This window comes from Pyrgilauda ruficollis, unplaced genomic scaffold (assembly GCF_017590135.1).
Source record: "Pyrgilauda ruficollis isolate IOZ18807 unplaced genomic scaffold, ASM1759013v1 scaffold12, whole genome shotgun sequence".
Lineage (NCBI taxonomy): Eukaryota > Metazoa > Chordata > Aves > Passeriformes > Passeridae > Pyrgilauda > Pyrgilauda ruficollis.
In genome coordinates, this window is record NW_024510321.1 from 12,680,835 (window position 1) to 12,705,880 (window position 25,046).

Sequence of the window (25,046 nt, forward strand, 5' to 3'; positions counted from 1 at the left end):
GAGCCAGTCCGCCTGTTTTATCACCACAAATTTCATTTGCCAAGATGCAGTTACTGTATTCACAGAACTGTGCTTATGTTCAGAAGCACTAATTCTAATTCACATTTAATTTCAGGAAATCTGAGTTCAAAATGAGCCCAATCTTTTAACTTCTTTTTATTGTTTGGCTACACTAGAAAAAAGTGTCAGGTACTCAGGATATCTGCTTCCTTAGCTGTCACTTTGCAGCGAGCTGCAGAAACGGGTTTTCAGAAAACTGCACAAACATTTCAAATCTATTTCTAATTGTGAGGATACTGTCTATACCTACACAGTTCAAATTTCAGCCTTAGGTACATGGAAAGAAATATGAATATTTGGAAGACATTGCACATTCCTTCTATCTTCTGCCACACTGATTTCTTTTTCCACTTTTGGTGCTTTTGGACTTACTACCACAGCAGCATTATGATGCTAAGTACACGACAGCAAAAACCATAAGAATTAAATTCTTAGGTTAGCACCATTTCCTCCTTTCCCTTACTCCCACTTCCCAGAAGCTGTGCCAATGCTTTTCCACAGATTCTTTGTTCTAGCTGTGGCTAGGGGATCCCTGTCACCCCTTCTTCCAGCAAAGGGCTATGGCAGAAAGCTGTGCTGAGTGCAGGCTCATGGGAGATGGGGGTGTCTAGCAGAGCACATGCAAGAGGAGCTCACGAAGATGGAGACAGTTCTGCATCACAGGATGAGACTGGAAAAGGACGTGGCCTCAATGTCCAATAAACTTTCAAGTGGTGCAGACAGAAGTCCTTTTCTTCCCTACAAATAACATCTCCATGGTAGAAGAGATGGTTAGAAGAAGGTCAAGAAAAGAGATTATTTTTTAATTCTGAATGTTGTTTCTCTTTTCACACCTACACATTATACACTTCCCTTCTTTCTTCTGTGCCTTTCCACCTCTATCCTGCCCAAATAACTTCTCCTTTCAGCCTTCTCTTAAATCCCATATTATCCTATTTCTGTCACACTTTCATTTCTCCGTTCAGAGAACCATAGAATTATAGAACCATTTAGATTGGAATAGAATTTAATATCATTGAGTCCAACTGTTAACACAGCACTATGAAGTCCACCACTATACCATGTCCCTAAGCCCAATGTCTTTTAAACACCGTTTTAAACATCTTTAAAACACCTCCAGGGATGATGACTCCATCACTGCCCCTGGCAGCCTGTTCCAGTGTTTGACAACCCTTCTGCAGAAGAAATTCTTACCAATATCCAATCTAATTCTCCCCTGAAGGGGGCAGAAGAGACTGACGCCCACCTGGGCACTCACTGGCTCATGTTCAGCTGCTGTCCCCCCCAGGTCCCTTTCCACCAGGCAGTTTTCCAGCCACTCTCCCCCCAGCCTGTAGCATGGCAGGGGTTGTTGTGACCCAAGCAGAGGGTCCAGCACTTGGTTTTCGTGAACCTTGTACCACTAGCCTCACCCCATGGATCCAGCCTGCCCAGATTCCTCTGCAGAGCCTTCCACCAGTAGATCAACACTTCTGCTCAAATTGTGTATGCAGACTGAGGGTGTTCTTGGTCTCCTCAGTCAAATAATGAATAAAGATATTAAATGTGCCTGACCCCAACACTGAGCCCTGAGGAACACCACTGGTAACCAGTGACCAGCTGGATGTATCTCCATTCACCAACTCTCTCTAGACCTGGTCATCTTGACACTTTTTTACACAATGAAGAGCACACCTATCCAAGCCATGAGCAGTAGTTTCTCCAGAATGCCATGAGAAATCGTGTCAAAGGCTTTACTGATGTCCAGGTCGACACATCCACAGCCTTTCCCTCATCCACTGTCACCTTGTCACAGAAGGGCAGGTCAGTCAACCAGGACCTGCCTTTAATAAACCCATGCTAGCTGGGCCTGATTATCTGTACGTGCTGTGTGAGGCTGTGAGGATCCTCAATATAATTTGCTTCATATTCAAACTAAACCTTCCCTGTCACAACCTTGAGGCCATTTCCTTTTGTCCCATCATGTGTTACTTGTGAGACTGGCCCCCACTCCAACCTCCACTGATCTCACTCCAACCTCCTTTTAGGTAGCTCTGAAGAGCAGTAAGGTCCTCCCTGTTCCTCTCCTTCTCCAGACTAAAGATCCCCAGCTCCCTCAGCTGCTCCTCCATCAGACTTGTCCTACAGATGCTTCACCAGCTTCACTGCCTTTCCCTGGACACACTCCAGCACCTCGATGTTTGCTTTGAAATGAGGGTCCCAAACCCTACTTGAGACTCGGCCTCACCACTGCCAAGCACAGAAGCACAATCACTGTCCTCATCTTGCCGGCCACACTATTGCTGATACAGGCCTGGATGCCACTGGCCTTTAAGTCAGCTCATGTTCAGCCATCTGCGCCCCCTCTGACCCAGCACTTTCAAGTCCCTCACGCTTATTTTCCAGCACAATCCCTATATTTTTTAGAGATTCCTTTTTCTGACTTGCCCCGCAAAACCTCCATCCCACTGCCTGACAACCATCAGTTTCGGGGACCGGCGGGGAGCGCAGCTTCCCCCCGCCAGTGGCTGGCTGGGACGGGCAAGGAAGGCCCAGCTCAGCACAGCGCTGCCCGAGGCCGCAGCCCCACGTCCCCGGCCCCGCCGCCCCGTTCCGTCCGACAGCGCCCGCCCGCCGCCGGCCCCGCCCCTGCGCCTTCCCGCGGGGGTGACGCCGCCGCCCCGCGCCGCGGAGGCGGGACCCGGGCACGGCGGGTGTTCGTAAGTTCCTTCCCCCCGCGGCGGTGGGGCCGCGGCCCGGGCTGGGGGCGGGCGGCGCCGGGGCGCGGCTGTCCCGCTCTCTCCCCGCCCGTGGAGCCGGCTGGCGGCGCGGGGCCGGGAAGCAGGAGGCGGGGAGGTGGCGGCTCCCGGCGGGGCGGGTGCCTCCTTCGGCCCTCACTCGGTGAGCCCGAGGGGTTCCTCGCCGGGCGCTGCCGCCAGAGCTCCGCCGCCAGAGCTCCGCGCCTGCGGGGCCCTTGGCTCGCCCCGGTACGGCACAGCCGGTCCCGCGGCTCGGCCGAGGCGCCGGGCGGCGCGCCGGGCTCGGCAGCGTCCCCCGGGCCGCCGAGGTGTGTGCGGGGCCCGCCCGGCTCCTGCCGCCGGAGCCCGGGAGCGGCGGTGCGGGGTCTGCGGCGCTCGGCCGGGGGCGCCTTGTGAGCCCGGAGCCAGCGCGGCCACCCGAGCCCCGGCCCGGGGTATCAGTAGAGGTCCCCGCGAGCGCGGAGACTGCGGGAGGGCGTGACTGCCATTGCCGGTTCTGATGTTATAATGAAAGACCTGCAGAAAGGCCGCGTATGACCGGTTCCTACAAGTCACGATGTTTGCTTGTACAGCTCACGCTTTTCCCTGTGGTGGCCATGGAGCGTGACCTCTGTGAGGGGCGGCAGCGGGTGCCTGCAGGTTCTGTGGCCGCCTTTGGCTCCTGCGCGGTCCGTGCCAGCGTGAGTCAGAGCTGCGCGCCCAGCTCTTGACTCCGAGGCCTGAGCGATGTTTCATAACCTCGCTGCTGCTGCTGCTTCCATAAAAGTACAAATACGATGCGCAGTCCTCTCGGGCTCCTTACGGTTTGGAAGGAACTGTGGCCAAAGGCGTTTTGTCCTGTGGCTGCAGAAAGGGATGCGCTAAATGGGTGTAGTGATTGTGTGTAACTTACTGAGGCCTGTCGCCTTATGAATCCATTGGAACTTTTAATAATGACATCAGGAACATATCCCAGGTTCCAAGTGATCAGATGTGTATGGCATAGATAATAGAATGAGGGAGGCATTTTAAAACCACATAAAAGAGTTTTCAAAAGACTGTGCAAATGTCTACAACGTGGCAGATTTGAAACAATATGAAAGATTGATTTGTTTCAATTTATTTTGCCCAAAAGTCATGCTCTGTTAAAAGATTTACATAGTTCTATACCTAAATTAAAATTGATGTGGTATGTCTTGTGCTCACTTCCTTTCTTCTCCAACATAACTGTTGTTGAAGCTTTTTAATGTGTATTAAAGTCTCAGTCAACAGCCTAGCCCTTAAATGCTGTATGGTTAAGCTAATTATAGTCTTGAATTTTCTTGTAATAATTTATTTGAACCTGTAATACGCCATTAAAAGTGGTCTTTCCTGTTATTATTCCTTAATAAAAAGGAAAGAGGAGGATAACACAGGGTAAATGCACAGTTCCCTTGGATCACAGTAATTTATGTGCAGTTTTTTTTTCCTCACAGAACTATTCAGCAATCAAAGTACTGAGCTGTTGTTCTTTTGTTTGTTTTTTCAATAACTTGGTTATAGCTAGTTTTTTTTAGTGATAGTTTAAGTTAATCTTTTCCAAAGTTGCTTTTATGTAAAGCAAGATACATCAGGGATGAGTGCATGTTTTTCTTCTGCTTCAGTAGCTAGAAGAATTGGATTTTTTCCAATTTAGAGTCTGTCAAAAGACAGAAAGGAAAAGGGAGAGATAAAGTGTATGACAAGTCATCTATTTAAAATATTTTTCGTAATGATCTAATGTTCTTAGTATTTAATTATAAAGATATTCTTAGGTAATGATAACTGGAGAATCAGAAGAAACCCAGCACTATGCAAATGTTTTTAGCTTTTGGGCAGGCTGTTAAAGAACTAGATTGTGGGGTAGCTGAAGTTGTAATTGAAGTGTTTTTAAAAGCATTTAATGAAGAAAATACTAGTTTCTTATGTTTCTTGCATCTCATTTGTGAGTGAGAATATCAGAACTAGCAATGACAGGGAAAGCATATATGAGACATTTCTGACTTTCTCACTGAAGCCTTAGAAATTTGTAGTGATTGTCACACATATGTTTTTGATGTACAGGTTCAAGGATTATGTTGTGCTAGGTGGGAGGAGTGTTCTTCATCAGTGACTTGGACTGTTTGAAGCATTTTTATGTGCACAGGTAAAGCATTTATAGAAGTGGTTTAATGTTTTAAATGTCTGTATGAAACTGGTGATGGTTTTATGTATTTATTTGCACCTAATGAGGTGGATGGTGTCAGGTCAAAGTGAAATACCCAAGTGTTGAATGTAGAACTTGGATTGGATGCTGACTGGAAATATTGCTGGAGTTGCAATTAAAGAAACTTCAGAGTTTTAAAAGTGCATGGAAAAATAATAAATGTATGAGCTTTCATCAGTTGTTTTAGCAATATTTATTCAGATATTTATTATTGTATTCTCTACTCTAAAGTCCTGTTAATGTATGGTATACCTCAGAGGAGATGCTGTTGTATTGTGTGTAAACATGTTTTATTAGAATTCTTGTTTATTCACTGCTTCCTAAAATGTTTTTTCTATTAAATACAATTTTCTGTCCTTTGCTAAATGTATTTCCTGAGATATTGGAACTTTCTGTTTTTGTTTGTTTTTTATTTCCTTGAAATAGGAATTAAGATGGATGAAATGTTTCATTGGTCATAGCAGCAGCAGCAGGACGAATAAGGTGGGTATGATGAAAAATTGCAGTTAATATCTTTGCAGAGTATTTTTGATTTTGATTCTGTGCCCATCTAAGTACAAAGACAGTTTTTACCTGTGTGTTTGAGTTGCTATTTATTTGCCCATTTAAAATTCTTTAAGGTCATTGAGGGTGTACTCCATTGGGCTTGTACTCCAGTGAAACTAATTGTTTTCATAATTTTCATAAAATATATTAGTGGTTCAGCAGCAGGAAAGTATGTTTTGATGCTCATCCTTATTTGCAGTCAAGACAAGACATGGGCCTTATTTGCTAAGACTTCATACTTCATGTCGGCGTTTTAATTCACTTACAGAGATCCGGAACATGTTTTACTTAAAAAGATATTTTAAAAACAAATTTAAAACATGACCATATATTTTTACAAGACTAACATTGGCAAATAATAGAAACAGTGCTGCTTGAGTAATAATTGAGCCCTTTCTCATGGAGTATATTTGAATGTTGTTGTCAAAGTTAAACGAGTTAGACTTCTTCACAATGTAACCACCATTAAATTATATGACAAAGATCTTTATTTTAATCTAAAAAATTGTTTGATTTTTCAATTTCAAAAATAAAAAGTTGTGGATTGTTTTTTAAATTTCATTATTTCTTGTGCTGATGTAATAAAGAGATTGTTACTGCCAGCTTAAAATGGCATTTTGAGAATGCTGTTGTCTTTGTATTGTATTTGCTCTATGACTGTTGGTCTTGTCATCTCATGAAACCACAGAACAACTGGGTCAAAACCATCCTATTCAAATATCACAAAGTGTGATATTTGCTAATTGTGTCTTTGACTTATTGTATTATAGTACTGTATTTGCTGGTACTGGTTTGTTCCTAATTGGCTGATTAAACTTAGTGTCAGTAGTATTCAAGCATTACTTTTTTTAAAGGACTGATTTCATGGGTATTTATAGTGTAATTGAATGTTGTAGGAAAGTTAGCATGGTTTGTGTAGCAATATGTTGTAATCTGGTAACTCTTCCAGTTAATATCAGGAACATAATCAAAACACCATAAACCTCACTGTGGTAGAACTGTACTTGTATTGAGCAAGGATGTGAAAGGACATCAATTAAGGAAATATTGTCTTTGCTTTGTCACTTTGGTCTTCTACCACTTTAGGAAAGTATGCTTTCCTTACCTAAACTGTGAACTGTTCTTTTTCTCTTTGCATCTATTTGAAGGCTGTACAGTACTGAAAGCCTTGCTTGAAGGGAGGCTGGCTGATGTCCTCATACTAGAAGTTTAGTGCTTAGCTGTTAGTTTACCTTGAATTGTTGCACAGATGGAAAGAATGTAATCAATAGCTCAGTCCATCTTTCAGAATTGTAATGCATTGTGGTCACTTCATTTATGGTTAAACTTTTTTTTTTTTTCAGAATAATGAGATATTTTTTCATGGAATCATATAAATAGTAAAATTATGGAGTATTGAATCATAAACATGCTTTTTTTTTTTAAGTGTGATTTTTACTTTTAGAGGCTGCTATAGGATGTTAATTTCTGTGTATGCATCATGTTTCATTCTGTGGCTTAGCAGTTGATTGTTTTTCAGAAAGTCTAAACCCAGGGTTGTGGTTTAGAAAAAGTGTCATGGTTAATGCCAAGAAGAGGTCATGTGGCGAGCTTCAGAGCTGGGCTGTCTCAGCCCTGCTGAAGAGCCTCTGTCACAGCAAGTCACTGGGGAGACAGGAGTATTCCTGTGGCTCACTTGGGTATTTGCCAGGAGGAGCAGGTGCTAAAGAGAGGGAAAAGCAGCTTGGAAAATTTGTTTGATAGGTAAAGGAGTTGTGGGGAAAGAAACAACTCCTGGGAGACTTACTAAGATCTATCACTGAAATTGGTTTGGATATTAGCTTGGTTGTAAGTTACAGTTCCAGGGAATATTTTTGCTGTTCTAGTGTGGGTGGCAGAGCAGTCAGAGCTGTGTTCCCATACTCAGTCTTTTTCATGAAGCCCTTTGTTACCAGTAGCTGAATGCTGAAATATCTGTAGGAATTATTTAATGGTTTTACATGACCCCAAAGCAGAAACCAAATCAAAAAACCCCTCAAAGGTGCATTGTCTTAATTTTTGGTGCATTATTCAGCTGTTAAGGACAATTGCAAGGGACTGTGTCTCTTCTTCAAAGGATCTTTCTCTTGGGCCAACTCTGTGAAAAATGATATATGGTGACAAATTACAGCTTAGACTGATATTGCTGTTACACCTGTGCTTCTTTGCCACTTCTCTTATATGTGTGTTTGTGGTTATTTGGGATGAATTGTAGAAAATAGGGATTTTACAAAAAATGTTACTGATTTTTATAGTTTTGAGCACACTTCAGTCTTCTACTAAATGACATAGAACTGAATTTTGGTGGATTTTTTTTGGCCATAACTGGTTGGACTCTCTAAGAGAGACTACAGTCTGCTGATTGTGAGGGTGTGTAATCTCAGACTTATATCAGGCTGTCCTTTCAAAGAGTGCTACATACACCAAGACGTGAAGTTCTGACAGTGTTTGCTCTTCTTCAGCTCAATCCAAACAGAACTGCTGGTGAAGAACTAAGATAGACCATGCTTTTAGGAAGCAGGGCAGTAAGGCTGAACTACCCAACGTTGGTCTCCACTAATTATGTGCAGTGTCCTAAAGATAAAACTATATGACCCCTCAAAATACTGTTAGGGAAGTAGAAAGGATCAGTCTATAGAAACCTGCATAGTCCTGTTGTGTATATAAGAGTGCTTGCTACTCAGTGTGTGATGTATCGAGCACTTGGAAGTTAGCAGCCTGCCAGTAAAATAATATGGATGGTCAGTAGGTTGTGTAGCTTTTGTCATCAACAGATTTTGAGGCTTTACTGAAGCAGGAAAACAAATCAGTATTGGATTTAGAAAAAAGGAACTGTTCTATATTACAGGACTCAAATGGAGACCACCCAAATGCCTTCAGCTGGTTTTTGTTATTTTCACAAATAGTTTGTTCTTTTAGCAGAGTGTTTAAGAACAGAGAGTCAGGTCAATCGCTCTATTATGTTTTTTCCCTAAACAGCAAATTAAGCAAACTTTACAATATTGTTCATCATTGAGAAAAAAAAGTCTTATAGATTCTCTTGGGTTTTTTAGCTTCCAGAGAAAAATAGTGATAGGCTGTTGTGAATTTAAATCTTCAAATTATAAATGTAATGCAGTGTGTTTTTGGAAACTTTTTTGTAGTTTGGCTGGATTGTACCTTGTAAGGGCCAATATAGTATCTATTATATTTTATGGTATTTAGTAAATTAATTCAGAGATGTTATATATTTTCCATAGTTCAGGTAGAATAAGTAGGATGCAGAATATTCTTGTCTTCCATATAGTATGAGTTATTTTTTTATTACAGTCTTTATTTTTCAAAGCGCAGGTCTGCTGCAGTTTTTACTGTCTTGTTTTTTGTGTTGAAGCATGCTTGGGTCCTCACTGAAGACCTAAAAGCAAACAGTCCTGGGCAGTTACCTTTGCTTAGTGTATGTTTGTGTTCACCTGTAAACAAGTGATTTTCTTTCTGGGAGGGTACCCTGATAGGCAAATGACAAAGATTTGCAGTCTGTAATGGGTGAGATACAAAGAAGAAATTATGCTGAAGGACAAAAAAGCAAAGACTATCTGGCCCGAAATGGTGTATTGGCATGTTAGTAATGCCACATACTCAGAGTAGGGGACTGTGTGTTAAAAATCTTGTTTCTTCTCTTTACTTCTGATACCTGTGTTCATACTTGCAATCAAACTAAACAAAGTGTGATGGAGTATAAAATGCTATGGTAAAAATCAGTATCTTACTGTTATACAGAATGCCATCACAGTGGATGTGGTGCTGAGTGCCTCTAAAAAGGATGTAGAGAAGAAGGGAATCAGGGAAGAGTCTAAAAAAGGAATCTGTGGGGATGAAAATTTGCTTTTATAAAGAGAAATTGGACAAAACATAGAGATTGTTTAGCCTTTGAAAGGCAGTGAATATGGAGAAGTATAACACAAGTACACAGAAAGATGAATTGTTTGAAGCTTTTGTTTTGTTGGTTCGTGCTATAAGAGTAAAGGGACATTCTGTGAAATTAGGGTGACAGAGTGAGAAAGGAAACTGGAGAGGATCTATTTCTTGATAAACTGGTAAGACTGAGCTCTGCAGTCTAGGGATAATTTTAATTTAGAAAAATTCTAATAGAAATTGGATAATTTAGAGTGCAAGAATATTTACACAGGCTCAGGTTACCTTTTCTCCTGGAAGAATATAATCCCTCATCTTTTTGTCACTTGCAAAATTATTTTTCCATCATGATTTTTGATAAATCTCATCTAAAAACCATGTGTTGATGGTGTGAGTAAAGGAATGAAGTCTATCCCTCGTTTGTTTATGGGAGAAGGAGTTACGGCATCTCACTAATTTGTTCTCTTTCCCTGTATTGGGTTATATCTAGGTGAGATACACACTAGGTAATATGTCAGGTTCCCTTGGTAGGATGCACTGATTTACTTTGTTTCTCTTGTAGATATGGATATTGGAGAAGAGGTTTTGGGGATTAAAATCAGGGTCCTCATGAAATTGGAAAGAATTTACATAGGTCACTTGTTTTTGTGACTTGCTACTTGTGAGACACTGTTCTGTTCAGTTTGATTTTTCTATTGCCTGGGCTCGTGCATTAAGTTGGTGTTCATGCAGTAATTTAATTTGAGTCAGTACACAAGTTTGTTCTGTACCTAGAGCGATGGAATATTTTGGGAGGATGAAATGAGCTAACGCTGGCCTTCTGTGTCAGCCTGCCAACTCCCAGCAAGTATGTAAAAAGTCATAAAAATAGCAGTGGGGGTATCTTAATTAAATGAGCATGCTTGTCGCTTTGCCAGTCTTTTCTCTTGGCATGGATCAAGTCCTAGAAACTGTTTGCTTTCAGTCTCTATCAAACTCAAATATAAAACTCTGTGATAAAAGCATCAGAAGCAGTGTTCAACAGGAAAAGACTGCAGAACTGGCTTTTCCTCATTCCCACTTAAATGTCATTTTCTCTCCATTTAGTGCAGGCTGCAGTTTTTACTTTTGGTGTGTTTAGCAGCAGATTGAGTTAAATTTGTTGTATTTGGCTCTAGAGCAGCAAAGAGCAGATGTCACAGAGGTGCCATGACAGGAATAAAAAAATTCAGAAGGCTTGTGGGAATTTGGGGGTGAGAGGGAACTCTTCTTCCTATTTTTTCCATGCTAGAATCTATATTATAACATTTACAGCTGATATTCTGTTCAAAACTTGCTGTGCTGCAAGGGTTGATGCACTGACGCAGACATTCTTTCCCACAGCTCAAATTGTGGAAACAGAGTTTATTTATAAAATAAAACATGCCTGTGAAATTATAATTGATACCTTAATTACAGGGAACTTGCCTGACTGGTGGTAGCTTAGCAATCCGTGGGACATTTTCCTGGCTTAGAATAGCCACGATTTATACTGAAACTTTTTCTCTGCGTGAATCCTAGAAATGGAATTCCCCTGTCAAGGCAGTAAAACTTCAGTAACTGAGAGCTACTCTGCTAGAGATAAGTCTAAAGTAACAGTCAACTTTTAAACATTATTTAGGGTTGGAACATATGAAAAGTAAACTTTGTTGTTCTGGATTGTCACTACTTGAAAAATATGCATTTAAAATCTACCACTACATGTTGCCATGCTTTACATAATCAGGTGAGCCCCAGATGTATGTGGGATCCTGGAGGAGTTTCTTGCTTTGGGTTGTTTCTTTTCACTTTTGTAGATTACCACAATGCTCCAAAAATCAGTGGTGGCTTCTTCTTTCTTTAAATCTTACCTTTTTAAGAGCCTTTTCTGAAAATACCTGGTGTAGTTTGTTAGTTAGCAGCCTGACTGCTTGCTTGTTTCTCTTTCTTTCTCACATCTTTTTCATTCATCATCTACTTGCACTGCAAGAGTATATATTGCCACAGTGTAGTTTATAAAAACATAAATACTATGTAATTTACATCATATTTACATAATTTTGATTACATGTTGCTGTATTTGAAAATTGTGCCAGTTGTCTGTTGTTGTACGTGTAGAATGATGTACTTGATAATTTCTGGAGGAATTTTTTTTTTCTGTGAGGAAAAAGTTTTATTTACACAGTGATCTGGAGGGGAGGACAGTAATAAATTTACTTTTCCTTGAGATGGTACTCACTGATCTTGTATTAGTGTTTTGGTAAACCACGTTGACTCCTGCTTTGGGTCTTCTGTTCTGGTGCTGAAGCTGAACTCTTTTCTAGCTCTTATAATTTGCTGGAGAGATGATATTTGAAATAAAATGAATGTATTGTGCATTTAGTAAGAATATGAAGTCTGACTTTATTTTAAAAAGCAATTAGTATAATGGGGTCAGTTGACAGAAGCATCATATGTGTAAGGTATATAATGTACATGCTCTGTTCTCCTTTACAAAGTCCTGAGTAAAGTGTGCTGCTGTTCAGGTTGGAGAATAAATCTTCCCATGTCTTTTCCTGAAGAAAATGTCAGTGCACTGCTAAAAGAACACAGGACTAACTTGCCTGTTGGCTGTAACACGTTGAGTTTCTTGGTTAGACAGCTAATTTCAGTGACTTGAAAGTGACAGGCCTGGAGATAATTGTGGTCAGAAGTGCTCCAAGAGGATTGAGTGATGCCTTTTGAATTTCCTAAATGATAAGGAAGCCAGGTTTGGGCAACAGCTGCTGGGAGGGTTATTCAGACACTGAGTTAGTCTAGTCCAGTGCAGAATTTTTCACCTCTGACCAGTTTAGAGCATGTACTGCCTGAGGTGAGCTGGTAAAACTAACAGTTTTGGTGTGTTTGATTAGCATCATTTATGTTTGCCCTGAAGTTAATTTCTTACAGCTATTTTTCACCTGGCTGTCAAATTTCTTTGTGTCAGAAAGACTTTGTGACCACATTAAAAAAGTTAGGAAAATGATTATGTTGTGGATTCTGTATTTAAAGACTGTGACTAGGGGATTTAAGTAATTAAGTATTTGTAAGATTTCTTTTACATGATAAAATTTTGCTTCAAAAGAAGCATGAAACTGTGGAGTGTTTAGGCTAGAAAAAGGTTGTACCTGTTTTATTTCTTTTTTAATAATTTCATGCAAGCATCTAACCTATATTAATGTACTAGCATGGTTTAAAGATAGCTGGGTATTGTGAGGAGAGCTGGTCTAGGGTGTTATTAAGGTATAATTGATTTAATTCACTGCAAAAGTTTCAAAACTTTGATGATGTTTTTTTGCATCTAAAAATCTTCAAATATTTGGTATAAAACATTGCTGTTCATTGGAAAGTGAAATTTCTGTTCAATTTTGAAAGAAAGTTTTGTTCATGTTCAAGATTAAAGTGGACCAAACTTGCTTTTCTTTTTCCATTTTAAAATTATTCTACACTTACAGAAATGTAGATACCTTTGAAAGATTTAGCTGATCAGCTTTTGAGAAGCATAAAAATTCCTTAGGTTAGTAATAATGCTAACAAAATTGATGGGAACTCCTGAATATACAACTGGTTTGTTCTGGGTAAGTCTCTTCCTGTTCCAAGAAGCTGTTCATTTTGAAAAAGCAAAAAAATCAAAAACTATAAAATCTTAGTTATGCAGGTTGTGGAATAATGGGTTTTAATTTGACCATCATCAAATTGCTTTGTAAAGCATCTCTCCCCTAGAAAACAAAAAGTAAAAAAAAGAATTTGTAAAGTGGACTGTAGACTATTGCAAGTATCCTATCAGGGGAATGGGACAGGATAAGTATCCTGAGCCTTATTTAACCCTGAAGGTTTTCAGTGATGAGAGATGTAATTAATTTGGGCATGTGAACTTTTTTTGTCAAAGTGGAATTATGTTTTGAAGTTTTCAGTAATGAAAACGATTTATTTGAATTCTCTTCATATTATTTCAAACATGAAGCGCTAGAAAGACCATTTTCAAAATATTTATTAATAATTGCAAAATTAATACATAAACCTAAAGAACTCATAGATGTTAGTAATGATTAAGAGAGAACAGCCATGCTTGCCTGATGGAGGATATTTACAGAGAATGGTTTCAGGTGTTCTTTACTGGCATCTCTCTCTCCCCAAGACTTGTGTGTCAGTGGTGTAGTTACCTGATAATTCAGTTTTTGGTAATCTTTAGAAAGCTGCTCTGGGTTGGGAAGGATAAAATGTTTAATGTGTATACCTGCAGTGAGGAAGGCACTGGGTGGGAATATTAACTCGTGTTATGTTGGCTGATTGTAGATGTCCCCAAAAGAGGAAGTTTTAAATTTCTTTTGAGATCTAGTCATATTACAAATAACTGTATTTAGAAGCATAGTAATTTTCAAAACTAGTATCTTTGGAATTCACTTTTTCATTACAGAGTGGTTCCACAGGCCCAAAATATGCTATTTTTTACTTTAAGGATTTTAAAGTTTATTACATTTCTTTCCAGAAATAAGGTGAATGCCAGTAACCTCCCAATTAAAGAGCATTACTTGTTGTGGTACGCTAGAATTGTGGAAGATCCTGAGTTGGAAGGGTTTTACAAGGATCACTACAAGTTTTCAGATACAAATTCTACAGAGGTTTCACAAATAGCAGATGTGGCCAGGTGGAAAATATCGATTTGCAAAGGAATCCTATGCAGTGCCCAGTGCTGTGAGCCACAGTGCTGCTTCAGGGTGCAGCAGATGAGTCAGTTGCAAATTCATGTGCTGGGAGGAATGCTCAGTTTCTGACGTGCTGCCTACGCTTGGGAGGTACAGGGAACCCTTCCCATGGCTGTTGCCACCGACGCATTTGCACAGTAATAGCCCTTGTAGGCAGCTCCTGGCTTCTGACAGACTTCAGTCAGCTCACCTGGCTGAAAATAGGCTGTGGTTTTAAACACATTGAACTGAAAAAAACCACACAGTATCACGGGGGGTATTTTTGCTTTACACGTACAAGTCCTTTGAAAACAGAATATCTTGCGACAATATTGAAATTTTTTTTTCTGAACCAATGAACAAACACAATACAGTGTTATGTGCTTCATGTAGATGGATTTATAGCATTTGTAGCTATTGAAAAACTAGTGGCTCATCCACTACTGCAGTTTTCCTTCATGTAGATGGATTTATAGCATTTATAGCTATTGAAAAACTAGTACATTATAGCTATTGAAAAACTAGTGGCTCATCCACTACTGCAGTTTTTTTGGCTAACATCTTGTATGAATATTGTACTGCTAAATCTTTAATCTGCTGTGGAGACAGACAAATTTAGGAGAAGTGACTTTAATCTTTCAAGAACTTGTATTGACTGGGAAAGCTAGTTCAGTTTATTTTTGCAAATCACCAACCCTTAGAAGTGGGATTAAGTTTAGTGCAGGAGAAGATGGAACTTTCCCTTTGTCTCCAGAGTGAGGTCACAGTGCTTGTCTCTTTTCAGCTTCCATCTCAGTGAAATAATAGAAAATATAATTGTTTCATGTTTCAGTTTTATCTCCTGAACAATGGGAGTTATGGTAACTTGTGCAAGCTGTATTGTCAGCAATTACTTCTTGTCCTTGTTGCTTCTTTACTGCGCTGTCTCTGCCCGATTTGCATGCCCGTAGTTTAAATTCTCATGTGCTGCTTTTGTATTTTCTTCATTTGTCCCTTGATTTTATTTATTTAGAGAGTCCACTGAGCAGGTAGCTGAGTAGACTTCAGCCGTGCAGGAATTGGTTGTGCATGTGGCTTTAGTGATTGCAAAATCCCACTCACCTTCGATGTGAAGGCAAGGAAAAGGAAACAAGACAGAATCCAACAGAAGAGATGAGGAAAAAAAGGCTTTGGTAGTAAAGGAAGGTAGAGAGAAACACCTGAGTCACAAGGCTGGAAGAAAAGAAGCTAAAGTGATACCCTGGTTTTGACACTTCAGTGTGTCATGATGCTGTTCTGATTTGTAATTTTAAGAACAGCTAAAGAAGTGTGTTGCTCAAATAAGAATTCACTGATTCTTTTTTTAAATTGTAAAAGTATCTTTTAATTTTATTTTTCAGTAGAGCAGATATAAACTAGAACTCCTTTTAGGAGAGCTTATTTTTGTTTAATGAGGATATATTTATGGTAATTTTAATCAATAAATTAATAAAAACACTAGTGCTTGGTTGCTTTATTGCTCATCTCTTATCTGACTGGGGTTATGTACAGCATTAGGTCTTGGTAGATTTGAAGGAATGCTGTTTTCCTTATTGAGTAGCTTAGGAAAAAAATCTTGTCTCACTAAAATGGATCCCAGTTCTGTGTGAAGGACAGGCGTGTGATCACTGTTCACTTTCCAATATCACACTTGAAGGCTTTCTAACTAGGCTGAACTACAGTCAGGTCACTCAAATTCCCCCATGTCCCTAGAGAATAGAAATTGTTTCACCAGCAAATACATGGAGTACTTTGAGCTCATTCTGCTGAGTTACGGGGTTTATTTCAGAATTTGGGAGATTAATTTTTATGGAACAGGTAGCTGAGAGAGTTAGCATTCTTGCTTGAATAATGCCCTACATATTTTGGACAGAGATTTTCTTGACTAAATAAGAGCAAGATATTTCACCATCTTCTAAAGGGAACACTGTTTGGTCAGCATAAATTTAAAAGAAAATTCCAGAAGAGACAACTGACCATTCTTGTGTGATGTTTGCAACATTTTCATGTTTCTTCTGGGCTTTAATTATACTGCATATACATGGCAAGAAGAAAGATCGGGGGTTTTGTTCTTTTCATGGAGGTGTGGCTTTATCACATCGTTGGGAATTTATAGCCTAGTAATATATAGTGTTTTTTCCATTCCTGCATTTTGCAATTGCTTTGTGCAGCCTTATAGTCTGGCAGCTGAAAGCTCACTTTTTCATGATTTTTTTTTGGCAGGAAAGGGTTACTGTTCACATTTCCTGTGTAATTCCTTCTGATCTTGCTGGGCTGTAATTACTTTCTTGATGTTAAACATTCCCAGGCTCCTATAACCTTCTAGCCTGCTTGCACTGGCCAAGTTTGTCCCAGGTGATCATGTGGGCGAACCTCCTGTTTTTGAGGATAAAAATCTCTCCTTCCTGTGTAAGATAGGCTACATACTCATTCCTTTGCTGTGCAATCCCAAGAGAAATCTTTTAAAAAATAAAAATAAGGTAGCACATCACTCTTTTAGAATCAGACTTAGCAGCCAAAATACATCACAAATCAAGTGTGTGGGTTTAGAATTTGCTGAATTTTGGTTGAATGACTGCGAGTTCACATTGAAGATTATATTTTCTTAATACATTTGGAAAATAGGTTATGATATAAAAAAAAGACTGATTTTGACTGTAGCTTCTTACTTTTGACCGTATAATTGGCAAATCTTTTTAAGCTTGTTTGAATGTAGAACTACTTAGCTGAGCCTTCAGGAATCTTTTCTTTTGAATTCCTTGCAGTAGCAGCATATTTAAAAAAAGAAAAAAACCCAGAGTCTTACTCAGTTCTGTCTTTCTTACATAGTTCAGTTATCCTGTGTTTCTTCTGATTTTCAATTTTAGTATATATACTAAACCCAAGGTATTATTTTGTTTTTAAGTAGAAGTGACTGTATACTACTGAAAAATGTTGACTTCAGAGGTGTGGGAACTGAAGTGTTCTGTTCTGCAAAGGCACCAAAAGGTTTTCTGTGCTGCTCTTCAGCTTTAATGTGGAGGAGACACCTGTAAGAATGTGAGTGAAGTGTGTTTTCCATGACCTTTATGCTGTTTTCTCACAGTGCCAAGAAAGATGAAAGGTTATGATGGCAGAGTTTTTTTAGGGTTGAGGAGTTGTAATGTGCTGATACATTGACGCTGGTGAATGTTGGGTTGGTTTGTTTTGGTTTTTTTTTTTTGTTACTGACAATGTCAGAGAAAGTAATTGGAGGTTCTGTGCTCTATTGGTTCAAGAAGTTGCCTGAATTTTGATACTTCAGTTAAGAGTCATCTCATTATCTTATTATTCTGTTACAGATAACTTTTCTGTCATAATCCTAGTCTTACTAACTTGTACATTTAATTGCCTGCTTTTTGAAATTCTCAGACTGCAAGTAATTCTGTTTTGTTTAGCTGTATTATTGTACTTGCAACACCGTTACTCAGAATTCTTCCCAGTAACTGACTGACTGAAGTCTTGTGAATGTGCAAGTGTGAACTCAATGAGATTGTATGATTATACCTGGAAGAAAATGGTTTGTAGGTAATAAATTGTATCAGTTTGAGCACTTTTCTTAGTTTAATTCTCATGCACTCAAATGCCTGTGCTTTACTATATAAATAGAAATTAAAACAGTTGGCATGTGTGTTGTTGACTGTGCTGCTATGCTAGTAAACGATAGGAAGAATATATTTTAATGAAAATGTCTTTAATCTTTTCAGGAAGTCTTAAATTTGACACCTTAGTTACAATTGGAATGCAGTCAGTATGCTGCCCAGTTCTTAATTGCATACTCCATCATGTAACTGGGAACAGGGCTGTCAGATCTGTCTATTATTGTTGTTGAACCCAGATGTTCTTATGGGGTATTATTCGACACAGAGAAATCCAGTCCTGGCATAAAGTATTTATACAGTAGTTACGTGAAAAAAACCATGAAGTACTAGGTGAGTATAACTACTCAGAAAAAGATGCTGCTTGTAATTTCCAGTTACACAGTCATTTTATTGTGGCCTGCTTGTCATCTTCAGCTACTTGAGATTCGTTAGGACACTTTGTATGAAGTGGGTTTGCCTTTGCATATCCACTTGGGTATGTGTTCAACATATTGCAAGCATGATAGGCTTCTGTGCAGCAGGGTAATACTTTGTTTAAACATTTTTTTTTTTCCAAAACAGCTCACTTTTGACTAGATATATTATGAAAACACTGATGAATTTAGAATTAGTTGAGAGGCAAGCTCTCCTGAGGCCTGTTTTTGATCTAACAGGATGTATAGTTCATCTCACCGTTCATTTTATCTGTTTAATTTTGATTCTGCTTAGATGAAGGCAGAGAAGAATTACTTGCTATTTTGTAATTAAAGGTAACCTGTTTTGCATTTATTTTGTAAAATACTTAGAATGTAGCCGACCAGACTCTCTATTATGAATTTCACCTTCGTGGTGGAAAGTACCCTGAGTGGTAATGAATTTTCTTCCATGAAAAATTTGTGGTTTCAGAGTCTATGTGAATTGCCTCTTACTTTTTGTATAGAAGTCATGTTACAGGGTGTAAGCTGGTTCTGTTTGTCCTCTGTGTGTGTGTCCATGTTGATCTAGTGATTTAACATAAAACTCTTGTGGACTTCGATGTCTGTAATGTACTAGAGGCAAGGTGATGCATATAGCTGTGATGCAGGGAAGAATTGAACCTAACCTTAAGTGCATTTAGTGCAGAGAAAGAAACTCTGGTTTTAACAAGCTCCTGTAGAAATAAGGAATTATTTGAATTAGGGGAGCTTTTCAGCTTTCAGACAATGTAGTCGCATGTATTTTTATATTCAGAGTTGTTCTCTCTTAGGAAGGACATGTAAATTACTGTTGTGACAAAATGCGTAAATATGTCTAGGATTTGATAGTAATTAATTAATTTTACTTATCTAAGGATAGATTAAGTTCCACAGTTTGACACTGGCTATAAAAAGTAACATGTAAACAAATGTAACACACATCCGGTGTAATAGCACATTTGGTAGAACTGAAGGTGCTTTGTTTTCAAATGCAGTGGTTTCTCACTTTCAGTGTTCACAAGCTGTTTAGTCACGGAGCGCCTCGTGGCTGGATTTTTAAGGGCATGTTTATCTCCATGGCTTTCTTGACTTGAACTCTATATGATAGATTCTGAAGTACTGCTAAAACGTTGATGAATTATGTAGTTTGCCATTGGTGCATAGAAAGAATCATAGAATATCCTGAGTTGGAAGGGTCCCACAAGGATCATCAAAGTCCAGCTCCTGGGCCTTCACAGGGCAGCCCCAAGAGTCACACCCTGTGCCTGGGAGCATTGTCCAAACACTTCCTGAACTCTGTCAGGCTGATGCTGTGAACATTTTCCTGGTGAGCTTGTTCCAATGCCCAGCCGCCCTCTGGATGAAGAACCTTTACTAATATTCAGCCTAAACCTTCCACGACACAACAGGCACTGATCTCTTCTCTGGTGACCAGTGACACGACACAAGGGAATGGCCTGAAGTTGTGTCAGGGGAGGTTTAGGCTGGATATCCAGAAAAGGTTCTTCACCCAGAGGATGGCTGGGCACTGGGACAGGCTCCCCAGGGCAGTGGTCACAATAGCAAGCCCAAAGGAATTCAGGAAGTGTTTGTACAACACTCTCATGCACATGGTGTGACTCTCTGGGGTGGTGCTGTGCAGGGCCAGGAGCTGGACTCTGTGATCCTTGTGGGTCCCTTCCAACTCGGGATATTCTGTGATTCTGTGTTTTAAATTTGAATTTTATGGTTTTAGATTAACAGTCATGAAAACAGAGAACTTTACAAGGTATTTAGCAATTTGAAAGATGTTAGGAAACAGAATACAGTGTATCCTTATTATACATGTGCTTCTCCTGTATAGAAAGAGTTCTGTTCTTGTCATCTGCTCTCATGCTCAAAGTAATTTTATGTTTTGTCATCTGGTAGATGTATACATATTGTCTAAATTTTTTACTTATTGGATGCTTCTTCTAAAATTCCCGTCCCAAACTTAACATTTCAGAAAACGAAGCTCAATTCTTACATCTATATAAAATGAATTTGACTTCCAGTCTGTGAGTTTTCGTGATACTTAAATACCATAGGTGCTGCAGCTATTGCAGTCAACAGTTTTAAAAATACTTGCAAATTAAATACGTATATAGCCAGAAATACTGAAAAAATACATACTTATTTATCTTTGAAGATAACTGTCATCAATGGAAATACTTTTTTAGATTCATTACAGGACTGTGGGTTTGAAGGGAACTCTTTGTCACTGCAATTTTGTGTTTCATTTTTAAGGTTAATTCAGTTCTGACTTGTGGCATGATCATTGACATTTACATGATACGGGCCATGAGGCCTGCATGCAGCAAGTGAATTCACACAGATCAGAAACAGCTTAGAAGAAAAGTGCAAAATGTCTTTGGCAGTTATCACGATTATTTTTAATCTCCCCTCCTCCCTTCCAGTGCCCTAAAAAGAAGTAGTTGAGCTGGATGAATCAATGTTTGATACAGAGGATGATACAGAGGATGATGCAGATTGTTGGCATGCACCCAGTGCACATCTCAAAACTACAAAGTTTGTAACATTATTTCACTACTAGTGAAGGGTGAATGACTTTGAAGAGCAGAAGTGAATGTGATAGAAATAATATCCAGGGTTTTCTACTTTGCTGCAAGGGAAGCACTGATTTTTGTTTTCACAGAAATATGTATGGTAGTGTTCTTTTCATATTAAACCCCTTATATAAATCTTAAAAGATACCATGTTCTGTGTCCAGGCTTGTATATTTTGCTATTTAGTGAAAGTTTTTGAGATAAAGCAAAATAATAGCTTAAAAAACCAAATCACAGCTGTGTAAAGAAAATTACAGCAGACTGAAATAATTTATATGTTAAAACATGTTTAATGAGTGTTCACTAGAGAACCTCTAAAAAATGAAAAACCTTACAGACTTTTTTGAGCTCTTGTATATTAAATGTTCTGTTGCCTGCTTGAATAGTTCTCAGCATTCAGAAGACAAGTAGAGTAGTACTGTGCCAGTGTTTTATATCTGAAAAAAATATATTGGATACTTTTATCAATGTAATTCAGATCCTAGAAAGATGAGCAGTTTCTTAAAAGTCATTCTGTATTCATGAAAGAAAAATTATGAGAATTCAGCCTGTTGCAGGTATTGGGAGCTTGTGCTGATAAATCACTTGGCCACTAATCAATTTTTGAAGCTTCAAAAATAATTCTTCATATTTATCTGACAGTTTTCAAACAAATAAAAGCCACTCTGTTGTCTTCTGTACAGGTTTTTCTTTCTGAGGCATGTAGAATAAATAGAGCAGGTGTGTTAGGAGCTGTGATCTAATTTTGCAGGTTGGGAGCCAAGAACAAGTTCTGCATGCGCATACCTCCAGCTTTAATCTTTAAAAGAAGAGCAGACTTAAAAAACAAGGAGTACTTGAGCATAAAAATGTGACTTGCTTGACACCTACTTGTTCATTTAGTTACTCACGGAACAATTCTTCTCTTAGGAAACATGATTTGTTTGGTTGAAACAAGGTAGGAAGGGAGTGAAACAATGCAGTTTTAAAGAATGGGGAGCTGATGATGGCAAGCACTGTATGGCTTGGAGACAGGAGATTAAGGAGGTAAAGTTATTAATAAAAATCTGTGGGCAGTGGAGTACAATGGAGTTCTTTAAATATAGAGGATGTTCTTGAAGGGTACAAAAGCTTAGTAGTGATAGAAGTCCAATACTGGGCAAGGATGATAAATTTCTGCTCTGCAGACAAAGGCATAAATATTCAATAAATATTTTGTTCTGTATTCAGAAAGAGGCTGGATGATGCTTTTACATCTCACCACCTCCATCATTAGTGATAGGAAGAATGTATTATCACTGTACCAGCAGCTATTAATGTTAAATGTTTTTAAATCTGCTGCACTGACACCTACAGATACTAAAAAAGAAAAAAAAGCTTAGAAGCTGTATGAATTATTCATTTTGAGTTTTAACAAATCATGGAACAGTGGAGAAATTTTAGAAGGCTGGAGGTGAAGGGGAACTAATGTGCCCAAATTTAGAAAGTATAATAGGTGCACCTTGAAAAGGCCGATAGTAGCATGGTGTCAGTGAAGATTTAAAGGAGAATTGCATAATTAATGCTGATGAGAATGGGCAAGTCAGACCTACATTGTACTGCTGCATGGGGTTACTTCTTTCTGTAAACTGATATTAGACTTGAGTGGCCTGTAGTTCTCCAGATCCTCTCTCTTGCCTTTCTTGAAGATACATATGTGCCTTTTTCCAATCTTTGGGAATCTCCCTTGATGCCATGACTTTTAAAAGATGATAGAGTGCATCCTTGTGGTGACGCTGATCAGCTCTCTCAGCACTACTGAATGCATCCTTCTGAACCTGTGGATTTGTACAGCTGCATCTTCATCTAGTCTTGGTAATGTTTTACCAGTGCCTCAGCCAGTTCCATGGCTTTGTTCACCTTCTCTGCTGAGCATTAGGCCCACTTTTTCCTTAGCCTTTCTTTTGTGACCTTCACCTTTTTTTCACTCTCTATGTGCATGCTGGAGTAGTGTCTTAAATAATTAGAACTCTGCTGTAATCTACAGACAGTGAGCATGACTAGTGAAGTTTGGATTTGGACATAAAGTAGGAATTAGTGCTGCTATTCAAAAAAATAGATGTTTGGTTATTTAATTGCCCTAAGTGAGCAGAACTTCAGTGTTAGAATTTGAAGGCTTGACATGACTCAAGCAGTGTAGGTATCCCACAGCATGGCTTTTATGGTAAATTAATGAAAAGGTACTGTGTGTCAAACAAAAAAAAACAAAAAACCTAGTTGCTTTAAAAGCTTGGTCATGCTTAATTGTTTTCCTCTTGAAGTACTAATTCAGTTTGGTCTTGCTTAGTTTGAGATTTAACTGAATGCATTTGGAATACAAATATCCGTAGGAACAGAAGACAAAGCTGGAGGCCCATAGAGAAAGAAGAATGTTCCCAGGGTTAGCATAGACTGCACACCACAGCTGGTTGCTGGACAGCATCCAGGAATAATTTTGACATGTTTATTTCACATTTTTTCTCCGTGAACATGTTTTAAGGACACTTCATTAAAAATGTCTGATAGTCTTTGAAGCTCTGTGCCTTTAACATTTTTCAAACAACAAACAGGGTGGTGGATACAAAAATGAAAATTATTTTGGCAAGGACTATTTGCACAATGAGAACAACACAAGCTAAGTGAGTGAAGGCAGTAAATTAGGACAGGTTGTATTTTGGTTTATTCTTTTTTGTATTTTTAACTGTGTGAAAAATTTTTTAATAAGTATGGTTCATCAGTAATACAGTGCTGATAGACAATAATAGACTGCAAGAAAGAGAATCATTTAAATAAATCATAGAATATAGAATCATAGAACATAGAATGTTTTCCTGTATATTTTCTAGGAATGGTGTGTACCAGTTTTGAACAACAGTTGATATTTTATGTACTTCTTGATGCTAGTCAATAATGCATGTCACCAAAACTGGCTACGTCTGGAATGTTTGTGTAGATTCAAATTCTGCTATTTGTATTAAAAAATGTATGTATACCAGATTGACTAGCAAATACACTCTATTATGTTCTGATTGTTCTTAAAGTAAATGACACATTAGTCACTTCAACCCAGCAGTTGCTTTTTCAGTTGGGTCAGAGCTCTGGGAGCTCCCAGCCAGGGAACTGGGACATTCCATGCAGGAGAATCCATCCAAAGTGGTGACAGTTCTTTCCCAGAGAATGAGAGGGATGTGACCAAGCAAACAATGCACGTGAGCAGCTGAACCTCTCTGCTGTGCTCTGTATGAGTTAGTCTGGGCACAGCAGCAACAGGGAGGGCAGATGCTGCCTCTGCTGCCTGCTCTCAGCTGGGCTGTCACTTCCCTGGCTGCAGCTCTCATGAGGGTTCCAGAGCTGTAGTTCACATCTTCAGCTGTGGATGTTGAACTGCCCTTTATTATGCAAGATGATTTTGAGTGCATTGGTTGTATGTTGGGAATTCTTTTTATCTACAAGTATAAAATTTACACAATATTCTTTAATACTTTAGGCACCTGCTGTGACAGAACTTATATAAAATGTGACCTTTTAATTTTTGCGCTAAATTTGGAACTCTGGGTTTTATGAGGGTGATTCAGTGAGATTATGTTATAATTTGTCAGCTTACTGTTTGATGATTCTTCCAATGTAGAACAATTTAATATATGCTTGGGAGGCAGGTGGAAGCTGCTTAAGATGGAAGTTGCTTGTGCTAGTTGTTAGATTTTTACAGGATTTTTAGGTATGACCTGTTAAACACATATTCCTTTCTGGTGAGTAAGATTGTGTTTGGGAAACATAAGATACAACACATAGTTAAGCAATGTTTTTAGTGTTTGGTACTGTTAAAAAAAAATCTCAAGTGTTGTATTTGCATCTCTAGTTTTAAAAGTATATGTGTTCTTGAAGTGTACTGGACACTCAGCTATCCAGAAAAAAGCCCTGGAACAGTCTGGGCTGGCAGTATTAGAGGCATAGTTTGGGGCAGAATCAGTGTAGCACCAAAACAGTTGAACCAGTTCTTACTACATCACCTGATTCCTCACCTGGAATATTTTTTACTACAGGGCTATCTGCAAGGACCAGTTGTGCCTCACAATAGTTACACGTGCTGAAATAAATTCTACTTCTTCAGTAGAACTTAGACGTTGCTTCTGAGTTCAGCTGAAGAAAACAGGCTTCTTCCTTCAACATAAGTCACTAAATAGTTCAGTGTATAATTCAAATTAAGAGCTTTTTTTGTTTGATAGGCCTTAGAAT

General features: G+C 38.9%; 1 protein-coding gene across 6 annotated transcripts in view; it reads left to right on the forward strand.

Moving 5' to 3' along the window:
• Positions 1–2,726: 2,726 nt before the first annotated feature.
• ZNF438 (zinc finger protein 438) overlaps positions 2,727–25,046 on the forward strand; it is a 51,048-nt gene continuing 28,728 nt past the window's right edge. For 4 of the 6 annotated variants that reach the window (XM_041489467.1, XM_041489507.1, XM_041489498.1 and 1 more), the window contains exons 1-3: positions 2,796–2,940; positions 4,860–4,941; positions 5,428–5,484. The gene's annotated coding sequence lies outside the window, so the exon portion shown is untranslated. Of the gene's footprint in view, positions 2,760–2,795; positions 2,941–4,859; positions 4,942–5,427; positions 5,485–17,093; positions 17,214–25,046 lie in introns of those variants that run through there. The other 2 variants (XM_041489478.1, XM_041489488.1) reach the window with 2 other exon arrangements.